This window comes from Durio zibethinus, chromosome 17 (assembly GCF_047325235.1).
Source record: "Durio zibethinus cultivar Kanyao isolate XHJ-2024 chromosome 17, ASM4732523v1, whole genome shotgun sequence".
NCBI lineage: Eukaryota > Viridiplantae > Streptophyta > Magnoliopsida > Malvales > Malvaceae > Durio > Durio zibethinus.
The window spans coordinates 16,857,020-16,884,067 of NC_143178.1; positions in this window are offsets into that span (position 1 = coordinate 16,857,020).

Consider the following 27,048-nt stretch of genomic DNA (forward strand, 5'->3'; position numbering starts at 1 on the left):
ATGTACTTTTAATTTATTTTAATTAAATATTAATTATTATAAGCTAATTGAACGTTTAAATATTAGTTATTTAATAATTATCAATTATATGAATAAATTATCCAAATATTATAATAATTATAATAATATTAGTTATAAAACATTCAAATAGTTTTTAATAATCTCTTTAATAATAATTAATTTAAAAATTATTCTAATTTATTAAGCTAATAGATAATTTATTTATATTACTTATTAATAATAAATATTAATTATTTATTATAAATTTTAATTTATCAAAATATTAATAATTACTATTAATATTTAATTCAATTAATATAATATAAGTTTTAATTATTAAATTAAAAGTAATTAATATTTTTATAATATTAATAACTTTATTAATAATTTCTATTATAATTATTAATAAAGTTTATCCAAAATAAAATAACTATTTTATTATAATATTATAATAGATTTATTATAATATACTAATAAATATATACACTTATGAATATATACTATCGATTAGTACTATTATTTGAATAGTTTAAATAAATATAATAATTTAAAATAATTTAAATAAATTAGGACATCTAAGTGACAATTGTACTATTATTTATTTGAATAATTATACATGATATTGATATTATTATTTGTAATTAAATTATTAATTAAATATGAAGTTATAATAAAGAGTTTAACTATAAAATTAGTTATATAATTAACACTAAATAATTAATAATAATTATTATTTTAAGTATCTTTATTCTTAGTTATAATTACTGAGTAAGCTTAAATAGTTACAATTGTTTGAACAATTTTTTATTTCTAATAGTAGTGATCTTTTGTTTTGTCATAAAACAATTGTTTCTATTCATACAAGTTTATTCAAAATAAAATAATACTACTTTATTAATATTTTGCAAATTAATAGGTAGGAGATTTAAAAAATAAATCTATTTACTGAACAAGTTCAAATAGTTACATCCATTAGAACAATTATTCATTTCAAATTGTTATGACCTTTTGTTTTATCATAAAATAATTGTTTCTATTCATACAAAATTATTCAAAATAAAATAATTTTGATTTACTAATATTTTAAAAATTAATAAGAGATTTAAAAACTAAATCTATTTACTAAACCAGTTCAAATAGTTATGACTATTTGAATAATTATCTATCTCAAATCATAATGATCTTTATTTTGTCATACAACAATTGTTTCCTTTCATACAAGCTTATTCGAATTAAAATGATACTAATTTAATAATATTTCAAAAATTAATAAGAGATTTAAAAAATAAATATGTTAGCCGACTAGTTCAAATAGTTAAGACTATCAGAATAATTATCTATTTCAAATCATTCTATCCTTTTGTTTAGTCATAAAATAATTATTTCAGTTCATACAAACTTATTTGGAATAAAATAATACTAATTTATTAACATTCGAAAAATTAAAGCAAGAGATTTAAAAAAATAAATTTGTTTACTGAATAATTTCAAATAAATGACTATTTAAATAATTATCTATTTAAAATTATTATAATTATAATATTTGAAATGTTAATTAATTAAATTATTAAAGATTTATAAAATATTAGTTTATTATTAATAAATAGTTTGAAAATTTTATTAAATATAATTAGTATTATTTAATTTAATACTATAATAACTGATTATTTTTTATATATAACTAATATAATAATTATTAAAATCTATATGATCTATAATAGTATTTTGAAAATTAAATTTTATGTATGTTAAATGAATGTATTAAATAAATATATATATATATACAGACATAGATTGTTTGAAGCTATGTTTTCTAATTAACTCTTGGACACTTCTCTATCCTTTGGAACAAAATAAAAAAAAGAAAATTAACAATTATCTATCGATAATTAATAATTATAAATAGATAGTTTCAAATTATATTGTTATTATTTATTATATATAATAATATTATTATTATTTAAGACAATTGTTTTTTTTAATAAAATTAAAATTTGATATAATATATTTAAGACTATATTTTCATTATAGTAATAATGAAAATATCAATGATTATAGTTTTAATTATTTTTTAATTTATATATTGTAAATTGAAATATATATTATTATAATAAAATAATTAATTTATCAAATAATAAATAATTATTAATAAATAATTGTACTAATAGTGATTTTATAAAAATAATTGATCAAGTAGTCATAACTATTTAAACTTGTTTGGTAAATAAATTTATTTTTTCAAATCTTTTGCCTATTAATTTTCCAAATGTTCATAAATTTGGATTATTTTATTCTGAATAAGCTTGTAAGACATGAAACAAATATTTTATGACTAAACAAAAGTTTTGAACGATTTGAAATAGATAATTATTCTAATTTTTTTAACTATTTGAATTGGTTTACAAAACATATTTATTTTTTAAATCACTTATTAATTTTCAAAATATTATTAAATTAGTATTATTTCGAATCTTAATTTTTATATAGTATTATTATATTATTATTTAAATTATATTATTTGATAAATTAAATAATTAAGATAAATAATTATGTTCTTATAATTTATAACTATTAATAACATTATTACTAATACTATATAAAAACCTAATCATTCATTAATATATTAATAAATCATTGCAACATTTTGTTTTGTAATAAAACAATTGTTTCAATTCATGTTAGCTTAATTGAAATAAAATAATACTAATTTGTTAATATTCCAAAAATTAAAAAGTAAGAGAATTAAGAAAATAAATCTGTTTATCGAACAAGTTCAAATAATTAGGACTATCTTAATAATTATCTATTTCAAAACATTACAACCTTTTATTTTGTCATAAAACAATTGTTCTATTCATTCAAGCTTATTTCAAATAAAATAATATAAATTTATTAATGTTCCAAAAATTAATAAGTAAAAATTTTAAAAATAAATTTAGTTAAAAATTAATGTTCCAAAACCAATTGTTTCTTCAAAATAAAATAATACTATTTTATTACTATTTTGAAAATTAATAAGAGATTTAAATATTAATTTTATAAAATAAAGTAATATATATTAAATATTATTTAAAGAAATAATATATTATAATTATATACTAATAATTAATAAATTATAATATATTAATAATATTATATTAATTTGTTTATAACTTATATTATATTTATAATAATAATAATTTATATTAATATCAAAATATACTTATTTAATATTATGTTAATTTATAATATATATAATATAAATTAGACTATTCACATATACATTTAATTATATTTCTTTCCTTAACAATGTTCATAATGATATTATATTAAATTTATATTATATAGATATAATATATAAATTAATTTATATTAGATTATTAATATAATATATATTATTAAATAATATCAATTATTTAAATAGATTTAATATATAGTAATTTATATTATATTCATTAGATATAATTAATTACTAAATTATATACATAAAATTAATATAATATATAGTTATTATATTAACACTAATAATAATTATATTGTTAATTTATTTAACTATAATAATTATAGTATAATTATTCTAAACAGTTGTTTTATGACAAAACAAAAAAGTCATAAGAATTTGAAATAAATAATTATTCATATAGTCATAATGATTTAAATTTGTTCGATAAATACATTTATTTTTTAAATCTTTTACTTATTAATTGTCTTATTAATAACTATTTATAAATTATTTTTATAAGTATAACTAAAAATTAAATAATTAATATAATATCAAACAAGTTTAATATAATAGATTTAATTTATTTCATACATAAATATTATTACTTTTGTACCTTAACAATATTATCAATTATTGTATATTTATCAAATATATTATTAAATTATTTTAAATAATATTAATTATTAGTAATTTACTTGTTCTAATAATAAATATAATAACTTAATCCTTTTGTAATATTATAATTATAATTATTATAATTATAATAGATTAGAATAATATAGTATTAAATTAGTAATATTTGATAATTATATTATCAAATAATTAATTTATTTAAAATAGATAATTAATGGAATAAATAAACAATTGTTTATTACTTAAATTTTAAATTAATTTTACTAATTATATAGTACTATATATTAACTGAAATAAATAATATATAATTGTTGTTTATAATGGTAAATATTATTTAAAATAGTTAATAATATTTTAAAAATTATTTTTTATTTAATTTACATATTATTATAATTAATTTAACTAATAAATTAGATATTATTATACTATATTTATAAATGAAGATTAAATATTATTAATTAAATTAAATTAATATTATTAAATATTATTACTATATATTATTATAATTATTGTAATATTGATATATTATTATAATATATTATTAATAAATATATAATAATATTAATATATTTTTAATACATTATAAATATTAATTAATAATTTTAATAATACAATATTATAATTTCATGCTTCTTGTACAAATTAATCATAACAAAATCTAATTAGTCAAACTTAAGTTGCTTGATTATTTTTTGAACTGAACTCATAAAAATCAAACTACATCTTGAAAAGAGTTGAACTATTCAATCCAACATCTAATGGCAAGTACATAACTTTAGTTATATAGATATCAATAAAAATATTAAAATATTAAATAAGTTAATTAATTTTCAAGTAATTAATTAGATTAATATTATTTTATCCGATATTTATATAATTGTAGTTTTATTATTTCAAATAACATAATTGATAAGAACAATTATCAATATTGTTTAATATTAATACTAATTTAATATCGATATTAATATTAAGCTTTTTATTAATTGATAACGATTTGAACAATTAAATATTTTAATAATTATTATAAATTCTTACAATTAATAAGGATTATTATCTTAAATTATTAAAAGTATGAACTTTTATTATGATAAATAAAATAAATTAATAAATTATTAATCAATAATTCATATTAAATCTAAGTGGTTATGATTTTCATAAATATTTAATTAGATAATATTAATTTATAATAAAATATTTAACAATTAAATTTATATACAATTATTTGAATATTGATTTTAATTTAAATATTTTAATTATTGATTTAAAATATCTATAATATTTAAATAATAATATTTAATAATTATTAGTAACTAATTATTGTATATAGAATTAATTGTCTATATCAAACTGGCTCAATCTGTTCAAACAAGCTTATTTAAAAGAAAGTAATACTAATCTAATAATATTATGAAAATTAAATAATTAAGAGATTGAAAAATAAATTTATTTGTTGAGCCAATTCAAATAGTTAAGGCTATATGAATAATTATCTATTTCAAATTGTTATATTCTTTTATTTTGTCATAAAATAAATGTTTTTGTTAATATATTTTTGTTTAGAATAACATAATATTAATTTATTAATATTTTGAAATTTAATAAGAGATTTAAAAAATAAATTTATTTACCAAACTAGTTCAATTATTTATTTCATATTGTTATAACCCTTTGTTTTGTCATAAAATAATTATTTCTATTAATATAGTCTTATTCGAAATAAAGTAATGCTAATTTATTATTACAAATAGTTATGACTATTTGAACAATTATCTATTTTAAATCATTATCACCTTTTATTTTGTCACAAAACACTTATTTTTGAATTACAAGGAATATATAATTAATATTTTTATAGTATTTATATTCATAATAAAACAACTATTTGAATATTATTCATCTTATTCCTAATTGTTATATTCTTATAATTACCAATTTTATTTACAATTCAAATTATTCAAATATTATAATAAATTATTATTAATTTGTTTACAATGACCAATATTTATTAAATTATTTTAACATTGTTATTTATTTAAGCAATTATGTTTTATAATTATCGATTAGTTTCCTCGTACTAATTTGTATATTAATATAAATTATTAATATATATATTATGGAATATGAAATTATATTATTAATCATTATATATATTAAATTAATTAAATTTAAAAATTATTTGAACTGGTTCGAAAAATAGAATTAATTTTTACATATTATATATAAAATTATATAATTAAATAGTTATAATTACTTATAATATAAATTATATTAAATAATTATAATATATAATTATAATTTATTAAAATAATTAATTTGTTTAGTTATATATTTATTTTTATAATAAATATTAAATTATTTATTTAATAATTAATTACTTTATAATTAATGATATTAATTTAGTTATTAAATTATCTAATAATAAATTCTTAGTTAGTTTAAATAATAATATTAATTATTATTATAATAGTAATAATATTAATTATAATAATAAATAATAGTCAAAATATAACTAATAGTAATAATTTTAATTATTATTAATATTTCCAATATAATAATATTTAATTAATTATAACTTAATTATAAAATAGATTAAATAATAATTATATTATTCATAAATTATATAGTCTTAATAAATAAATTTATTATAAGTAAATTAATAATTATTTATTAAGATGATAATAAATATAATTATATTATAGTAATTATATAATTATAATTATAATACTATAAAAATAGCTATCATTTTAATATTGATAAATAAATATCTATCAATATTAGACTATTAGAATCAAATAAGTAATATATAATTATACATAATATAATTGTATTCAAATGTATTATTAAATAATCTTAAAATAATATTTATAGTAATTAAATAAACACTAATATTGATATTTTAATTAATATTTTTATTATGATACTTAATTACTATAATATATTTAACAATTAATAATATAATAATTATTGTTTATTTAATAGAAAAATATTAATGTATTATTAATAATCTTTAATTTATAGAGTTATATATAATTTAAATTATATGCAATAATTATTATTGTATATTGACTTGTTCTAATATAGAATAATTATTATAACTTATTATAATAATTTATATTCAAAATAAATATAATAAATTAATATTTATTAGTTATAACTATTATAATAATTGTTTAATACTATATTGAATTAAAATTATATAACTATTAATTATATTAAGACTATAAATATAATATTATATAAAATTAGCAATAATAACAATTAGTATAAATTTATATTAATTTATTTTTTATATTGAATAACTATAAATATTATAATTTATAAACTTTAATTAATTAATTAAAATATTTATAAATATAATAGAACATACATATTCTTAATAATAAGTATCATAATATTATTCAATATTATTTGATTGATATATTAGTGTTTATTAATTATTATAATAATTAAGTATATTATTTTTTAATCCATTTTATAATTAAGTTATAATTAATTAAATATGATTATATTGGAAATATTAATAATAATTAAAATTATTACTATTAGTTATATTTTGACTATTATTTATTATTATAATTAATATTAATATAATTAATATAAATATAAGTATTTTATAATAAAAATATTATAATAATTAATAATTATAATTATTACATAATTTTAAATATTTATTATTATTAATTTAATTATTTAAATTAATTTATATTATTAAATAGAATAAATATAGTTAATTAGAATTTTATATAAATTATAAATAATTTATTAGATAATAGAAGATAATTATTCAAAAATGTAAATTATAATAAATCATTATATAACAATTATAAATTGCCATATTAATTAAATTTAATCTAATTATATACTATATAATTAGATTATTAATAAACTTTTGTTATATTATTTATAAACAAAATTAAATGATAATTATATTTATAATAATTATAAATTAATATTTATCAATTAATTTAAATATTTTTATTTAATATTTAATTATTAAATATAAATTATAAATAACAATTAATAGTGTTATAATTATATAATACTAATAATACTATTATATAATAGTATTTATTTACATATAATTATAGCCTTATTAATATTGGTTTATTAATAATTAATAAATAATTAGTAAATTGATTTCTTTATTAATAATATTAACAAATCTATTATATTAATATAATATAATAATGCCTATATTAACTAATATTACTATAAATGAATAATTTAAATTTTATTTGATTTATAATAATATTTAATATTATTATGTTACTATATCCAAATAATATTTATATAAAATATTATATAATAACTATTAAATTATTATTTATATACTATCTGAATATAAAATATATAAATATTAAATAATATTCATAAAATAATATAATTATAATACTATATTTATATATAATAATTATTATAGAATAACATAACAATTATTATATATAATTAAATAATATAATAATTAATTTATAATTAATATATAGTTGTTAAATATTTAATACTATAATTGTTATTAACATATTTAATATATTAATAAAATAAATTTATTTATAGAGTTCTAAATATATTATATTCAGATAGTATTGTTAATTATTAATTAAAAAACATTTAATGTTATGACTATTATTTTTTTAAATAATATAATTACTATTAAAATTTGTAATTAATTAAAACAACCTTTTGTTTTGTCATAAAAAACTTATTTTAGTTCATATAAGGTTATTGGAAATAAAATAACACCATGTTATTAATATTCTGAAAATTAATAATTAAGAGATTTAAAAAATAAATCTATTTACCGAATAAGTTTAAATAATTATAGCCATTTGAACAATTATTGATTTGGGATCGCTATAACCTTTTGGTTTGTCATATAATGATTTTATTTATTCATATAAGCTTACTTCGAATAAAATAATGCAAATTTATTAATATTAAGACAATTAATAAGTAAAATATTTAAAAAATAAATCTATTTATCGAACAAATTCAAATCATTATGACTATCTGAATAATTATTTATTTCAAATTTTTATGACTTTTTTGTTTTGTCATAAAACAATTGCTTCCATCAATACAAGCTTATTTGGATTAATATAAATTCGTAATTATATAATAGTAATAATTGAAAAAATAATATTATATATTATAATATTAATTGAAAAACTAACTAATATATATTATAATTCATTATAATTCAAAATAATTTTAAAATATTATTATAATATTTTTTTCAATTAATTATATTATAATTCATATAATTATTAAAATTATTAGTAATTAATAACAATTACTAAATCTTGTTTAGTATTAATTATATAATTAATGTATTATTAATAGTATAATCTAATTTAATATTATATGTTCAGTACTATAATTAATAATAGAATTATATCGATATATTTTTAAATACTATTATTATTATTATTATTATTATTATTATTATTATCAAATTATTTATATTTTATAAATTAATAATTAATATATAATTATTTGTAACATTAAAAATATTATTTAATTATTATATGTTATAAATACTGTATATTAATAATTTATTAATTGTTCATAAATAATTGTCTATTATCTATTTCAAAAATTTTGAATTATATTATTTTAATTATAAATCTCTTTTATTTGTAGATAAATTAATGTATAGTAATTTATCTATTGTTAAATAATCGTTAAATTATAATTATTATATTATAATAATTATTATTACTAATTATAGTTAATAAATTTAAACATATAATATTTATTAATATTAATTAATAATTATTTCATATAGTCTTAACTATTTGAACTGATTTAGCAAATGGATTTATTTTTTAAATCTCTTAACTATGAATTTTCAGACCATTATTAAATTAGTATTATTTTTTTTTGAATAAATTTGTATGAACAAAATAATTGTTTTATAATAGAACAAAATTAATACTATATAAATATTAATAATAATTAATAATTAATTAATAATTGTAAAAATTAATAATAATTACTAACCATCAACTTTTCTTCCCCTATTTTCTTGGTAGGATTAAATGATAGATAAGAACCTATAAATATGCAGTATTCAAATTCTTTTTTCATGATGTTATTTTTATTAAATAGAAAATTAATATATGTTAAATATATAATTAATAATATTTATACATTAGTATTACATTAAATATAAATTGATAAGTATAATTTAATATAATGAAATTATATTTATTAATTTAATAATTCACAATAATTTCAAATTATAGTAATTAAGTCTTAATTATTATAATTAATTTAAATTAATTATTAATAAACTATTAATAGTTTAAATTATTTATAACTTTCTTGTAACATTTATAATTTCAAAGCCTATTTATTATGTAAATTTATTAAATTATTAGTATAATAATTATTTATTATTATAAATAATTACTATTATTAAATTAGTATTTTATGACAAAATAAAATGATTTGAAGTTTACAATTGTTCAAATAGTTATATATTTGAACTGGTTTGGTAAACATATTTATTTTGTAAATCTCTTACTTATAAATTTTAATAATTTTTATTACTAAATTAATTTTAAATTAATTTTTTTTTATCAATTATTAGCCAAGTTAATAAATTATTAGCCAAGCTAATAATTAAATATAATTAATTTATTATATTTTTTAAATTTTAAATTAATTTTTATTAAATTAATAATATAAATTAATTCTTTATATGTATTTTTAAAAATATAATGATTTAATTATTAATTAAAATAGATTAAACTATTTGGGGAAATAGTTTACATATGATAGTTTAACCTTTTAAATATTATTTAATATTAATATTAATTTATTATATTAATAAGTTTGTTAAATATAATTACTTGTATGGTATAGAGACTAAAATAATACTAATTTATTAATACTCTAAAAATTAATAAGTTTGAGATTTAAAAAATAAATCTATTTACTGAATAAGTTTAAATAGTCATGTCCATTTGAATTTTATCTATTTTAAATTGTTATGATATTTTGTTTTATCGTTAAACAATTATTTCTATTCATACAAAATTATTCAGATTATTAAATATATTATTCAAATTAATAATTTTATAAATATAATATTAATTTTAAACATATAATAAAAAAAAGAAATATACAATTTAATTATAATAATTGACAATATTTAATTATTATAATTAATTAAATAATAATTATAATAAATATAACTATATTGCTTTTGTTATATATTTACTTATAACAAATTGTTTATCAGCTTATAAACAATGTATAAGCTATTTATAAGCTTATAAATTATAATAAATTCATAATATATTATAACAATAATTGTAAATTATAACTATTAAAATTATAATTATATTATTAAGTAATTATATAATTTTGCTATAAATTAATATTTATTAACTACAAATAATAGAATTCATAATTATTATAAATTATAAATAAATATAATTATATATTAATTATTTAATTAATTATAATATTAATTGATATAAATATATTATTAAAATATTGTCATTATTAATTAGTAATTTATTTATATAAACTTAGAATAATTTATAATTATTACATAATATTGGTTATAAAGTTTTATAACTAATATATAATATATTATTATATATCAAATTATTAATATAGAATTAATTAATATAATATTAAATTCAAATATTATTAATATGAAAATTATCTTATTATTGTTTGTATTATTACAAATAATAGAATTATATCAATATTAACATATAATGAATATATTATAAATTATTATAATTATAAAAATAATTATTATTATACATTATTTATTTATATATAAATAATTTATATATATTTATTATATAAATTACATTCATATTATAAGCTATAATTATAATAAATAAACAAGTTAAATAAATATATCATTTAATAATTATTTTAATAAATTATATTATTATATTTTAGAAATTAATATATTATTAAATAATAATTATTTACAATATTATAAATATTAATTATATATAATATAGTTTATAAGTATAATATATTTACATTATATTATAAGATAATAATTCCATATTATTAGATAATATTGTACTAAATAAATTATATAATAAATTAATAATATTTATTTATAGTTATTAATAGTAATATAATTAAATTACATTAAATTTATAATTATAAAAATTATAATTTAAATTATTAATTCAAACATAATTTCTAATTAATTAATATTAATTTTAAATCTTATTAATTCAATTATTATTATTAAATAATATGTATTAGCTAATACATTTTTATTATTACTAATTATGGATATTATAATTATTTAATGAAATATTATTTAAATTATTTTAAATATAAATTATTAATAATAACTATATTATTATTTTAATTGTAATATAATTTTTAATTAAACAAAATTAGATATTAATTTAAATAAACAATAATAAATGTTTACAAATGATATATCAAATAATATTTGATAAAAAATATCATTATATAATAATTAATAATATAAATTCAAATATTATAATTAATATACTTTATTAATAGTTACAAACAATATATTATAATTAATATTATAATCAATTTTAATTTATTTAATAATATTATTTAAATTATTAATTAATATATCGATTAATATTATTAATAATAAATATTAATATTATTAATATTAATAACTATTGTAATAAATATGATATAATAATTTAGTTTTATGTATAACGTAGAAATTAAAACATAATTAAATAAAAAATAAATAAATTATTTAATTTATTTATTTATTATAATATGATAACTAGATATTTTATACAACATAATATATTAATATATATTTAAATAAATAATTGTACAATTGTCACTTAGATGTATAAATTTATTTAATTAAATTTATAATGACTGTAAAAAATTTATAATGTTTGTATTTATTAAATAATTATAATTATAATAGTCATAACTATTTGCAATGGTCAGGCCAACAAATTCATTTTTTAAACTTATTAATTGTTATAATATTAATAAATTAGCATTACTTTATTCTGAATAATACAGATCAATAGAAAAAATTGTTTTATGACAAAACAAAGGATTATAACAATATGAAATAAATAATTGTTAAATTGTTATAACTAATTGAACTAGTTTGATAAACAAATTTATCTTTTAAATCTCTTAGTAATTTTGAAAATATTAATAAATTAATATTATTTTATTCTAAACAAAATTATATTAACAAAAACATTTGTTTTATGACAAAATAAAAGAATATAATGATTTGAAATAAATAATTATTCATATAGCCTTAACTATTTGAACTGGTTCAACAAATAAATTTATTTTTCAAATCTCTTAATTATTAATTTTCATAATATTATTAGATTAGTATTATTTTTTTAATTAATTAATATTTATAGAATATCAATATATTTATAATTATGTATTAAATTTATAATTTTAATATAAATTTTAAATTTATATTAATAGTTATATAAATTTATGAATAATTTATTTACTTATTTAGTTAGAAATATTACTAATTTAATAATATTTCAAAAATTAATAAGTAAAAGATTTAAAAAATAAATTTGCTGGCGAAACTAGTTCAATTAGTTAAAATGATTAGAATAATTATCTATTTTAGTAACAACAATTTATTAATTAAACAAATATTTATATAATTAAATGAATTAAATTTATATTATAAACAAATGCTCTATATTATGATATATTAATATAGAATATATTATATTTTTTATTATCTTTAAAACTATTTAATTATAAGTAAATAATTAAATTTATTATTATACAATTATTACTACTAAATTAATAATAAAATTTATTATTTGTAGTAAATAATTTTTGAAAATATATTATCTATATTATAATAAAATAATATTATAACTAATTAATATACATATTACAAATAATAATATCAATATTAGGTATAATTATTCAAATAAATAATTGTCTATTATCTATTTCAAATAATTTAAATAATAGCTTATTATTTTATGAATTATTATAACATTATTTATTACATTCTTAATTAAATAATAAAAAATTTAAGTAGTGATAATTGTTGCAATTATGAAATACTTTATTATTAATAATAATACTAATTTATTACCTTTTGTTTAAATATTTTTTAATAAATTAATACTAATTTACATAATTTAATAATAATTATATATTATGAATAGTTACTTTATAATTATAAATAATTATATATTTATATAATTTATTAATATTTCTAAAGTTAAATTATTAAATTATTAAATTTAAATATATTATTATTAAAAATATATTAATATAATATAATTTATTAAAGTATGTATTAATTTTATAATTAATACAATTATAAATTATGATAATATTAATAAGTTAAATTAATATATAAAATAATTAATTATTATAATGTTATATTTATTATAACATTATATAAATATCCAATATTTAATTTATATAAAATTATAATTATATTATTATAATTTAAATTAAATTATATAGTATTAATTTAAATTATTAATATTATTAGTTAATATAAATATTATATATTATAATATTTAAGCATATATTTATAATATATCTATATACTAATAATTTAATTATTAATAATTGATACAATTTTTAATAGAAACGTAAATTAGACTAATATTCAAATAGTTATATAAATATTAAACAATTAACAATTTCAAAAATTAATAAGTAAGAGTTTAAAAAATAAATCTATTTACCGAATCAGTTTAAATAGTTATGACTATTTAAACAATTCTATACTTCATATCATTATAACTTTTTATTTTATCATAAAACAATTATTTCTATTCATACAAGTTTATTCAAAATAAAACAATATGAATCTAATAATATTCAAAAAATTAATAACTAAGGGATTTAAAAAATAAATTTGTTTGCCGAACCAATTCAAATAGTTAAAACTATATGAATAATTATCTAATTCAAATTGTTATGACCTTTGTCTTGTCATAAAACAATTTTCTCAATTCATACTAGATTATTCGAAATAAAATAAAATGAATTTGTTAATATTTCAAAAATTAATAAATAAGAGATTTAAAAAATAATTTTGTTTACCTAACCAATTCAAAAAATTATACTATTTAAACAGTTATATATTTTCAAATCATTATTACTTTTTGTTTTGTCATAAAACAAATGTTTTTGTTCATATAAGTTTATTCGAAATAAAGTAATACTAATCTATTAATATTTTAAAAATTAATAAGTGATTTAAAATAATCAATTATAATTAAATTATTATATTAGTTATAATCGATAATTATAACAATAAATTTGAATTAATTATCTTTAATTATTATTTATAAATAATAATAATAATAATTATTTTATGTTATTAAAACAAAATTGGTTTATATTATGTTAATAATTAATAATTTATAAAATAAGTTATAATTATATTAACATATTTATTTCACTATTATTAATAGATTATTATATATAAGTTATAAATTTAATTATAATTTAATTATATATTATTTTTATTAATTTATTATTATTGTATTAACTATACAATTGTTAATTATTTTATTATTATATAATAAATTAATTAATCGTTATACAATTTATTTTAAAATAGTTTATAAACTATATCAAATATTAATTATAATTAATTTTATAAAACAATTGTTAATTATTAATATCATTATATTTATTAAGTTATATATAATAATAAATTTATATAATCTCATATTATGGTAATAATATTATTATATTATTATAATTTATGATTATATTTGAATAATTTCTAATATTAATAAATTGATATTATTTATAATTTATAATATACTATTTGAACAATAGTATAATTAATAATAATATATAATTCAATATATTATCAATACTTAATATTAATTAGTAATATTAATAGTATATTAATTCAAATATAATTTAAATAATAATTAATCATATATATATATTTAATATTATTAATATTTTAAAATAATATTTCAAAAATTAAAGAGTAACAAAATAGAAACTATTGTTTTAACATAATATAAAATTATTATAATATATAACATTATAATATATATAATATTTTTATAAAATAACTTAATACTATTTTTATAATATTATAATAACTATAAATAATAAATAATATTATTGTTTATTATATAATTATAATAATATTATATATTGTTAACCTTTAATTGATTAAGAGTTTTGATTTGACAAAACAAAAATTTGCCTAACTTGAATCAATCTTTTCTAAGCTTAAATTTAACATTTTCCCACCCTTCTATCTTGCCAAAATCCATTTGAGAACCAAAACAAGTCAATTTCTTGGAACAAAAATTGATTAGTGCAAGTTTAGATAGAAAGGATCGATCCCATTTTCTTCCAAAACTGAAATTCTTCAAGTTTTGGCAAAAACCAAAATTCTTCAAGTTTTGGCAAAAACCAATCGATCCCTTCCTTGTAAGGATCGATTGGTTGGGGTTTCAAGCTGATCAGATCGATCCCCTCATTCAAGGGATCGATCAATTTTTCATACAGAAAGTTTCCATCGTGCAATTTTCCAAAAAAAGGATCGAACCTCCCACATAGAGAATCGATCACCTAAGGCAAGGGATCAATTGGTTTCTTAAACAGAATGCTCCTCAAGTCTGAAAATCCAAAAGAGGGATTGATCCCTTCACATAGGGGATCGATCACCTAAATAATGGATCGATCCCTTGAATGAGGGGATCGATCGGGTAAAGCAATTTAGGCATAAAATCGTGCCTTCTCCAACATGAACCAATCGATCCCCTGAAGGCTAGAAACTCTCAATGGTTATTTTTTATCTGAAAGTTTTACAAGTTTGAAGCATTAAATGCAATCCAATGACTCCCAACTTTTTTTTACCTATAAATAAAGCATTCCACTGTAGAACAAGAGCAATAAGATCCAAGAGAACTTATTGCTATTCACCTACCAATTTGCTCAAGCATTCAAAGTTGTTTAAAGAGAAAAGTGCAGAATTCATATAAGTTTTTCTCTATTTTCTTATCTATACTATTGTGTACTTCAAATTAGCAAGCATCCAACTTTTGAGAGGTTCTTAGAGTTTGGAAAACACTTCAAAAACTCTGTATTGTGAGTTTGTAAGCTTAAGGGGGAGGATAACCCTTAAAAGTGTGTAGTGCTGAGTTTGTAAAGCTTTGAGAAGCTTGGTTGTAATCTTCAAATCATAGTTTATTGAACTCCTTAGCAAGAGAGGCTAAATGAAAGGATGTGGGTGCCTAAGGAATAACCGAACCTCTGTAAATCTTGGTGTCAAATTCTCTAACCCTATCTTTTGATTACTTTCAATTATTGTGCTTATTTGCTTAGATAATTTTTTAGCTAAATTTGTGCTTATTAGATATTGTTTTTGAAAATTTTATTAAAACCAATTCACCCCCTTCTTAGTTTATTCCAAATCTTTGAACTAACAATTGGTATCAGAGCTAGTACTCTTTTTTGTAGGTTTAACAACCTAAGAGCGATCCTGAAAATAGCTCAAAAAATATGGTAATCAATGTGGAAGAACCATCCTCAAGCTACAACAACTATAATGGTCAACAAGAGGTGTGTCTCATGGCAAATGAAATAGTTACAACATCTCTTGAAAGTGAAGGGCTTTCAATTGTAAGGCCTCCTCTCTTTGTTGATGACAACTATTCCTATTGGAAGACTAGGATGAGGTTTTCATTCAAGCTAATGATTATAAAGTTTGGAGGGTCATTGTAAATGTTCTCAAATTCCAATGAAGATGCTGGATGGTAGGGAGGTGATCAAGCTAAAGAGTGAATGGGATGTCAATGATATAAAGATGGCTCAACTCAATGCCAAAGCAATGCATGCATTTTTTTATGCATTGAGGCCAAGTGAGTACAATAGAGTCTCCTTGTATGAAAATGCAAAGAAAATTTGGGATAAGCTAGCTGTTACTCATGAAGGTACAAATCAAGTGAAGAAGATAAAAATTGGCATGTTCACTCATGATTATGAGCTATTCAAGATGAAACAGATGAAACCATTAGTGAGATGTCAAACCGCTTCATTGATATCATTAATGGTTTAAAGGCTCTTGGAAAGACTTACTTAAATGTGGAGATGGTGAAGAAAATTCTCAATAGTCTACCAAATAGCTGGGAAGCCAAAGTGACAGCCATTGAAAAGTTCAAAGATCCTCACACACTCTCTTTGGATGAACTAATGGGCTCTCTCCTCACTTATGAAATGAAGATAAAAAAGGGACAAAAACCAATCAAGAAAGGTGGCATTGCTTTCAAATTTCCTTTCAAGAAGATGAAAAAAGTTTTGGACAAGAGAAAGATGATGAAGATAAAGAGATGGCCATGTTTACAAAGAGATTCAAGAAGTTCATATAGATGAACAAGTTCTCAAGTAGAAAAAGACCACAAAGGGAGATGACTAAAGGGGAATCAAGTAGAAGAGAAAAGGATCAAATTATTTGCTATGAATACAACAAATCGGGTCATATTAAACTTGATTGTCCTTTGTGGAAAAAGCAAAAAATTACAAAGTCAAAGAAGAAAGCTATGATAGTAACATGAAGTGATAGTGACTTATTTGATGATGAATCAAATGAGAAAAAAGTAGCCAATCTATGTCTCATGGCTCTTGATGAGCCCAAGGTAACCTTTAATCTATGTGATTTAAATTCATACATATTTGATGAACTACAAGATGCCTATGATGAATTAGCCATAGAATTTGAGAACATGAGCATGAAATATAAGAAAATGGTCTTTAAATTGAAACTAGAAAATGAATCATTGACTAAAGAACAAGAAGACTAAAAAAAAAAGGTTGAGGTCTTAAAGTTGAATGTCAATGACTTTGACTAAGAAAAATGAAAATTTGCATAATTCATTTTTTTATATTTTATATGGGACATAAAAAACTCAATGACATGCTTGAAACACAAAGAGCTTTCTTTGATAAAGATAGACTAGGCTATAATGGTGGCAACAAAGAAACTCATTTAAAGAATTTCCTTGTTAAACCAAATTATTCATCTAGCATATGTGCACATTGTCATAAATTAGGCTATTCTATACAATATTGTTCCTTGAAGAAAGTCACTTATAGAGGTAAGCTCATTAGGAGAATGTGGATTCCAAAAGGAGTTAGCACATCTCAAGATGAGATTACTAAAATGAAGTGGATTCCAAAAGGCACAAAAATTGTTAGTACTAACACTTAATGACCCAAGAAAATTTGGGTACCCAAAATAAAATTTTAATTGTGTTTTTGTAAGTGGATGAGCATTGCTATAAAGCCAATTCAAGCAAGAACAATTCATGTTACCATGATAGTGGATGCTCAAAACACATGACCAGGGATAAAACTCTTTTTAAGTACTTGAAAGCTAAAAGTGGAGGAGATGTTACATTTGGTGACAACTTTAAAGGCCAAATTAAAGGGATTGGCTCCATTGGTAACAATTCCTCTACTACTATTGAAAATGTTTTACTTGTGACAGGACTCAAGCATAACTTACTTAGCATTAGTTAATTGTGTGATAAAGGATTTAGGGTTGTGTTTGAATTCATGTGCTATCAAGTAATTGATATCAAAACTAACAAACTTGTTTTTGTTGGACAACGTCAAGGAAATATTTATATAGTGCATCTAGATGACCTATCCTCTAAAAATGTTTGTTTTATGGCACAAAAAGAAAATGAAAGTTGGATTTGGCATAGAAGGCTTGGACATGCAAGTATGCATGTAATTTCAAAACTTTCTCAAAATGATTTGGTTGTTGGTTTGTCAAAGTTGAAATATGAAAATGACAAGGTTTATGATGCATGTGCTCAAGGAAAACATAGAAGAACTTCTTTCAAACCTAAGAATTGCATTTCAACTACTTCATATTGATATTTTTGGCCCTACTAGAATAATGAGTCTTTGTGGAAAACAATACGGGTTTATTATTGTTGATGATTTTACTAGATTCATATGGGTTCTCTTTTTGCATTCAAAGAATGAGGCTTTGGAAAAATTCATCACTTTTAGCAAACAAATACAAAATGAAAAAGGTTATTCAATTACTAGTATTAGAAGTGATCATGGAAAAGAATTTGAAAATCTTTGCTTTAATGTATTTTGTAGTGAAAATGGTATTAGCCATAATTTTTCTGCTCCTAAAACTCCTCAACAAAATGGGGTAGTAGAAAGGAGAAATAAAACTTTAGAAGAAATGGCTAGAACCATGCTTTGTGAAAATAATTTACCTAGATATTTTTGGACGGAAGCCATAAATACTTCTTGTGAACTTGAAAAACTGGAATAGCAAAGAGTGAATCAGAATTCAAAATGTTGGTAAACCTATTTACCGAATTCAGTGAAAGCAACTAATAAGAAAATAAGAAAGCTACCATCTTAGCTATTATAGCTAAGGATGGAATTACTTATATAAAAAGATCTTGCCTAGTAATTCCACTGGCCTATACTAGTTTTCATACCTACCATCCTTTCCTAGATCCTCTGCATTCCTTTCGTCATGACGACTAGTTAGTGACTTTGCTTCCCTATGAGCTTTTTAAAGGAAAAAAGGCCTAACATAAGTTATTTTCATTCTTTTGGTTGCAAGTGTTTTATTTTGAACAATGAAAAAGATGACCTTGGTAAATTTATGCAAAAAGTGATGAAGGGATTTTCCTAAGATATTTTTTAAATTCAAAAGCTTATAGAGTTTTTAATAAAAGAACATTAGTGGTTGAGGAATCTATACATGTTATTTTTTATGAGTCTAACCCACTTCCGAGAAAGGTGCCTCTTGATGATGATGATGTAGGTATACTTTAAGAATGAATCAATGATGCACCTCATAACATTAAGAAAAACAATAAAAAAGAAGATGATAAGTTTCTAGAGGAGCCATAACACATAGAGAGAGAGAGCCAAATCATCTTAGAGAAATGAGGTATGTTAAAGATAATGAAATTTTGGTCATCCAACTTAAGGGGTAAGAACTAGATCTTCTTATAATGTATGTAATTATGTTGCTTTCTTATCTCATATTGAACCCAAAAATATAGATGAAGCCTTAGGAGATGATCATTGGATATTGGCCATGCAAGAGGAATTAAACCAATTTGAAAAAAGCTTAGTATGAAATCTTGTACCTAGACTTAGTGATTATCCTACTACAGGCACAAAATGGGATTTTAAGAATAAAATGGATGAGCTTGGGAATGTTATTAGAAACAAAGCTAGATTGGTAGCTCAAGGGTATAGTCAAAAAGAGGGAATTGATTATGATGAAACTTATGCCCCGATTGCAAGGTTAGAGGCCATAAGAATATTGCTTGCATTTGCATGTTTTAAAAATTTTAAGCTTTTTCAAATGGATGTCAAGAATGCATTTCTTAATGTTTTATAAATGAAGAAGTGTATTTAGAGCTACCTCTCGATTTTGAAAATCCAAAATTTCCAAATCATGTTTATAAATTGAAAAAAACATTATATGGTTTAAAACAAGCTCCTAGAGCTTGGTATGAAAGATTGTCAAAGTTTTTGATAGAAAATGGTTTTAATAGAATGAAGGTTGATACTACACTTTTTATTAAAACAAAAGGAAATGACATTCTTATAGTGTAAATTTATGTTGATGATATTACATTTGGTGCTACTAACAAAATTCTTTGTCAAGAATTGGCTAAGATTATACAAGGTGAATTTAAAATGAGCATAGTGAAAAAATTCACATTCTTCTTAGGACTACAAGTAAAGCAAACAAAAGATGGCACATTCATTAATCAAGCCAAATACATCAAGGATTTGCTCATAAGGTTTGGATTGGAAGAATCAAAGCCTTGCTTAACACTAATGAGCACTTCAACAAAACTTTACAAGAATGAAAGAGGTAAATGTGTTGACTTTAAACTATATAGGTTTATGATTGGTTCATTGCTATATCTTATTGTAAGTAGACTTGATATTATGTTTAGTGTGTGTTTATGTGCTAGATTTCAATCTTCACCTAGAGAATCACATTTATCTGCTATCAAAAGAATTTTTAGGTACCTCAAAGACACCCTTAATTTAAGATTATGGTATCCAAAAGGTTTATCTTTTGCTTTACATGCCTATTATGATATGGATTTTGGTGGATGTAAAATTGATAGAAAAAGCACATTCGGTACTTGTCAATTGTTTGAAAATATGCTCATATCATGGTTTTTCAAGAAACAAAGTAGTGTTGCTCAATCTACAACCGAAGCTGAATATGTGGAGGTCGAAAGTTGTTGTGCTCAAGTTCTGTGGATTAAGCAACAATTAGAGGATTTTGGAATAACCATGGATCATATTCCCATTAAATGTGACAATACTAGTGCCATCAATCTCACTAAAAATTTAATTCAACACTTTAGAACCAAACATATTGAAATTAGGCATCATTTTATTAGAGATCATGTTCTAAAGGGTGATATTGTGCTTGAATATATTGATACCTTGCATGAACTAGCTAATATCTTCACAAAACCTCTTGATAAGGATATATTTTATGCAATTAGAGGTGAACTTGGTATGATGAATGTTCCTTAAAGTGAATTTCTTAATGTTATGATGAATAGTGCACTCTTAATTGATCAAATGTGTGTTTATCTAAATTTTTCTTTAGTTTGTGCATAATTGTATAATGCATGTTTGAATTATCATATTGCATGGTTTTTACATCTTTTAACTAAAAAAAATGCTACAGCAAAAACCAATTGATCCCCTTTGGAATGGATCGATTGGTTTCTTACCTTGTAGCTAAATTAAAGGGAAAACATAGGGAATCGATCGATCCCCTTGGGATAGGATTGATCGGGTATTCAACCAATAGCTAAAAAAAGTTGAAAATGTGCAATACCAATCAATCCCCTTCAAAACCAATTGATCGGTTCCAAGCAAGGACCAAAATCGATCGATCCCCTACTTCAGTCGATCGATTGGGTCATGTCTCTTTGGCATGATAAAGTTAGGTTTTCTCTTAGTTTGATCGATCATTTTAGCTTTCTTCTCCTATTCATTTTCTTCCCAAACTCATCCTTTTCAAACCCTTTATACTCCCACTCATTTCTCACCCAAAATTGATCCTTCTTAGCTACATTTCTTTAAATTTCTTCACTCCAACTTGATTTCTTGTCAAAATTCCTCCTTGAAACCCATCAAATCACACAAAAATTGATACCCATCTTTTTTCACTCTAGAAGGTTGATCTACCACACTCACTCATCCATTTTACATCTTCTATACATATTTTACTCCTCATTAATTTTACCTCAACATGGCCCTAAAAACCCAAGTTAGTGCTGGAATAAGGAATCCTCTAAGAAAGGTTTCAGGCTCAACAATGAAGCCTTCTTTCAACCAAAATTTCAACAATCCAGATGCAAAGGACTTGTATGAGACACATTTTGTACATTGGGAAGTAAAACTTGGAAGGGTAATTTCACTAGATTTTCTCCAATCAATAAAATTCCTTAACCTGCATGCTTTTGAGCAATTTGGATGGTTACATTATTTGTGCATGGATGGTCTACTATTTAAGAATCTAGTAAGAGTTTTCTATAGTAATGCTAGTTGTGTCAAAATTGAAGGATCAAATAGGTATTACCTTGATAGATTCAGAATATATGTGATGGGGAAAGAAATATTAGTTACCAAACAAGTGCTAGCTGAAGCTTTTAAGTTAGATGATAAAAGGGAAACAAATACTAGATGTGACATGGTGCAACTTGCTTAAGACATCTTTAGCAATCACAATCTACAAGTTGCTCCCACTCAAGCCTTTAGGTTATCCATGCATGATAAGTTGCTACAACTCATTGTAACTCATATGTTAGCACCTTTTGGGACATAATACTCCACCATTAGAAAGCAAGATTATTGGTGGATGTACAAGATTAAGCATGAACAGAAACCAAATTTGGTGCACTTCATTTTTAATGATATGATGAGGATAGTTCAGAATAGAGATTATACCTTGGTATATGAGTATGCTATAAGTAATCTTTTGAGGCATTTGGAAGTGAATACTAGAGAAGACAAGGAAATGCACTTCAATGACCCATTTAGTGTTCTTAGGCCTCTTATACTGCATAGCATAGGGTATGCTTAAACTGCAGCTGGACTATAGGTTAAAAAAGGTGATATTGGGGTTGCATAAGAAGAGAGGGAAGTGTAAGAACCTTTAGATATGCTTGAATCTTAAAAAGAACTCCTTACCCCATCATTTGACACTCAAAGAGCCTTAAAGATGCTCTTGCTTCAAATGAATAGCTTGCATTCGGTGGTTGAAAATATGAACACTAGATTGGAAACTATGGAGGAAACTCAAAATGAACTGGTAGCACAAGTTCATCATCTTAGAGCTGACATTGAGCATATAAGATCTAGTCATCGACACATAGGGTAGCCTTCTCATCACTTTCCTTATCCTTATAAATCTCTTCATTCTCCACCTCTACCTTAATGAGCTTTACTAGTGCCATTTCTTATGTTTTCTCACATCTTTGTATTTTGTAAATATATCTTTGCATTATAGTTTGTAAACTTTGGTACTTGATCTTTTTATTAATGAAACTTATCTTTCATTCTCATATGGCTTGTAACATTGTGGCATGTGACATTGATGTGTTGTTTGATGATTGATATGAGCTTAAGTGGCCTTGAATTGATTGTTCCCTCATTTTGATTTACTTCATCCTTTCTGTTATGACAAAAAAAGAGAGAAATATTGGTATGAAAAATTGCTTTGATGATCCTAATGATGTTGATGGTTTTGGTGATATTGGTTTTGCTTAGTTGCCTTAAAACTTATGCTTAAATTCAGGGGGAGTTATATTGTTATTCAGGGGGAGTTTTTTTTCATAAAATTCAGGGGGAGCTTGTTTTTCAAAAAGAAAAATGTTTTTAAGAAAATTTTTCATTAGGTTTTGTCATATCAAAAAGGAGGAGATTGTTAGGCTTGAATTGATTAAGAGTTTTGATTTGACAAAACAAAAATTTGCCTAACTTGAATCAATCTTTTCTAAGCTTAAATTGAACATTTTCCCACCCTTCTATCTTGCCAAAATCCATTTGAGAACCAAAATAAGTCAAATTCTCGAAACAAAAATTGATTAGTGCAAGTTTTGATAGAAGGGATCGATCCCCTAGCAAAAGGGATCGATCCCCTAGCAAAAGGGATCGATCCTGTTTTCTTTTAAAACTAAAATTCTTCAAGTTTTGGCAAAAATCAATCGATCCTTTCCCTGTAGGGATTGATTGGTTAGGGTTTCAAGCTAACCAGATTGATCCCCTCATTCAAGGAATCGATCACTTTTTCATACAGAAAGTTTCCATCATGATATTTTTCAGAAAAGAGATCGATCCTCCCATATAGAGGATCGATCACCTAAGGCAAGGGATCGATCCCCTCTTAAAGGGATAAATCGGTTTCTCAAACAGAATGCTCCCTAAGTTTGAAAATCTAGAAAAAGGATCAATCCCCCCACATAGGGGATCGATCCCTTTAATGAAGGGATCGATAAGGTAAGGCAATTTAGGCACAAAATCGTGCCTTCTCTAGCATGAACCAATCGATACCCTAAAGGAGGGGATCAATCGCCTGAAGGCTAGAAACTCCCAACGACTATTTTTTGTCTGAAATTTTTATAGGTTTGAAGCATTAAATGCAATCTAACGGCTCACAACTTCTTTCTACCTATAAATAAAGCATTCCACTGCAAAACAAGAGTAACAAGAGCCAAGAGAACTTATTGCTATTCACCTACCAATTTGCTCAAGCATTCAATGCTGTTCAATGAGAAAAGTGCAAAATTCATATAAGTTTTTCTCTATTTTCTTGTCTATACTATTGTGTACTTCAAATTAGCAAACACTCAACCTTTGAGAGGTTTTTAGAGTTTGCAAAACACTTCAAAAACTCTGTGTTATAAGTTTGTAAGCTTAAGGGGGAGGCTAACCCTTAAGAGTGTGTAGTGTTAAGTTTGTAAAGCTTTGAGAAGCTTGGTTGTAATCTTCAAATTATAGTGGATTGAACTCTTTGGCAAGAGAGGCTAAGTGAGAGGACGTAGGTGCCTAAGGAAGGACCGAACCTCTATAAATCTCAGTTGCAAATTCTCTAACCCTATCTCTTGTTTACTTTCAATTATTGTGCTTATTTGCTAAGATAATTTGTTTATCTAAATTTGTGTTTATTGAATATTGTTTTTCAAAATTTTATTAAAGCCAATTCACCCGCCTCTTGGTTTATTCCAAATCTTTGAGCTAACATATATTATAAAATTAATAATATATATAATTTGTTTTATTAATTATTTAAATATATAATTATTAATATGTAATTTTTATATTAAATTATTTTATTAATAATTTATTTATTTAAATAAAATTATAGAGATATACTAATAAATTAATTAAAATTAATTATTAATATTAATATTTATAATTAATATTAAACAAATATTAATTATAATATATAATTATATTATATTTTATATAAATTGTTAGCATATTAATCATGTATTTAAATGATTTGCATAATTTAAATATTGTAATTATTAATAAAGTAATATGTATGGTATATATATTATATCAATTTAATTCAATAAAATTAAATATTATTTTAATATTTTAATATTTTAATATTTATATTATAATAATGAGGTTAAAATATTGTAACTATAAATTTATTATAGAAATTAAATATTTAATTTTTAAATTAAACAAATTTAAACTTAAATTAGAATAATATTCAAATAGTTATGAATATTTGAATTATAAGATGTCAAATATAAAAAATTAATAGCTAAGAGATTTAAAAGGTAATATTTTTCTAATTATTTAGTTGTTGTTTTATAACAACTCAATTAAAAAGTTTTAATAAGTTTAAATTACAAAAGGTACGATTCAAATTTATTAACAAATTATTAATTTAGTATGATTTGAAATAAATAAATGTTCAAATTGTTATAACTAATTGAACTAGTTATCCACATTAATTCAATTTATATATTAGTTATAAATTTATTGTTCATATATTATTATATAATAAATTATTCATTTATTTTATTTATTATAATAATAAATATTTAATTATTAAATATAATTATATATTAAGTATAAATTATTAAATTATTATATAATTTAACTATATAAATATTTATGTTTTACAACAAAATAAAAGGTCATAATGATTTAAAATAGATAATTGTTCATAT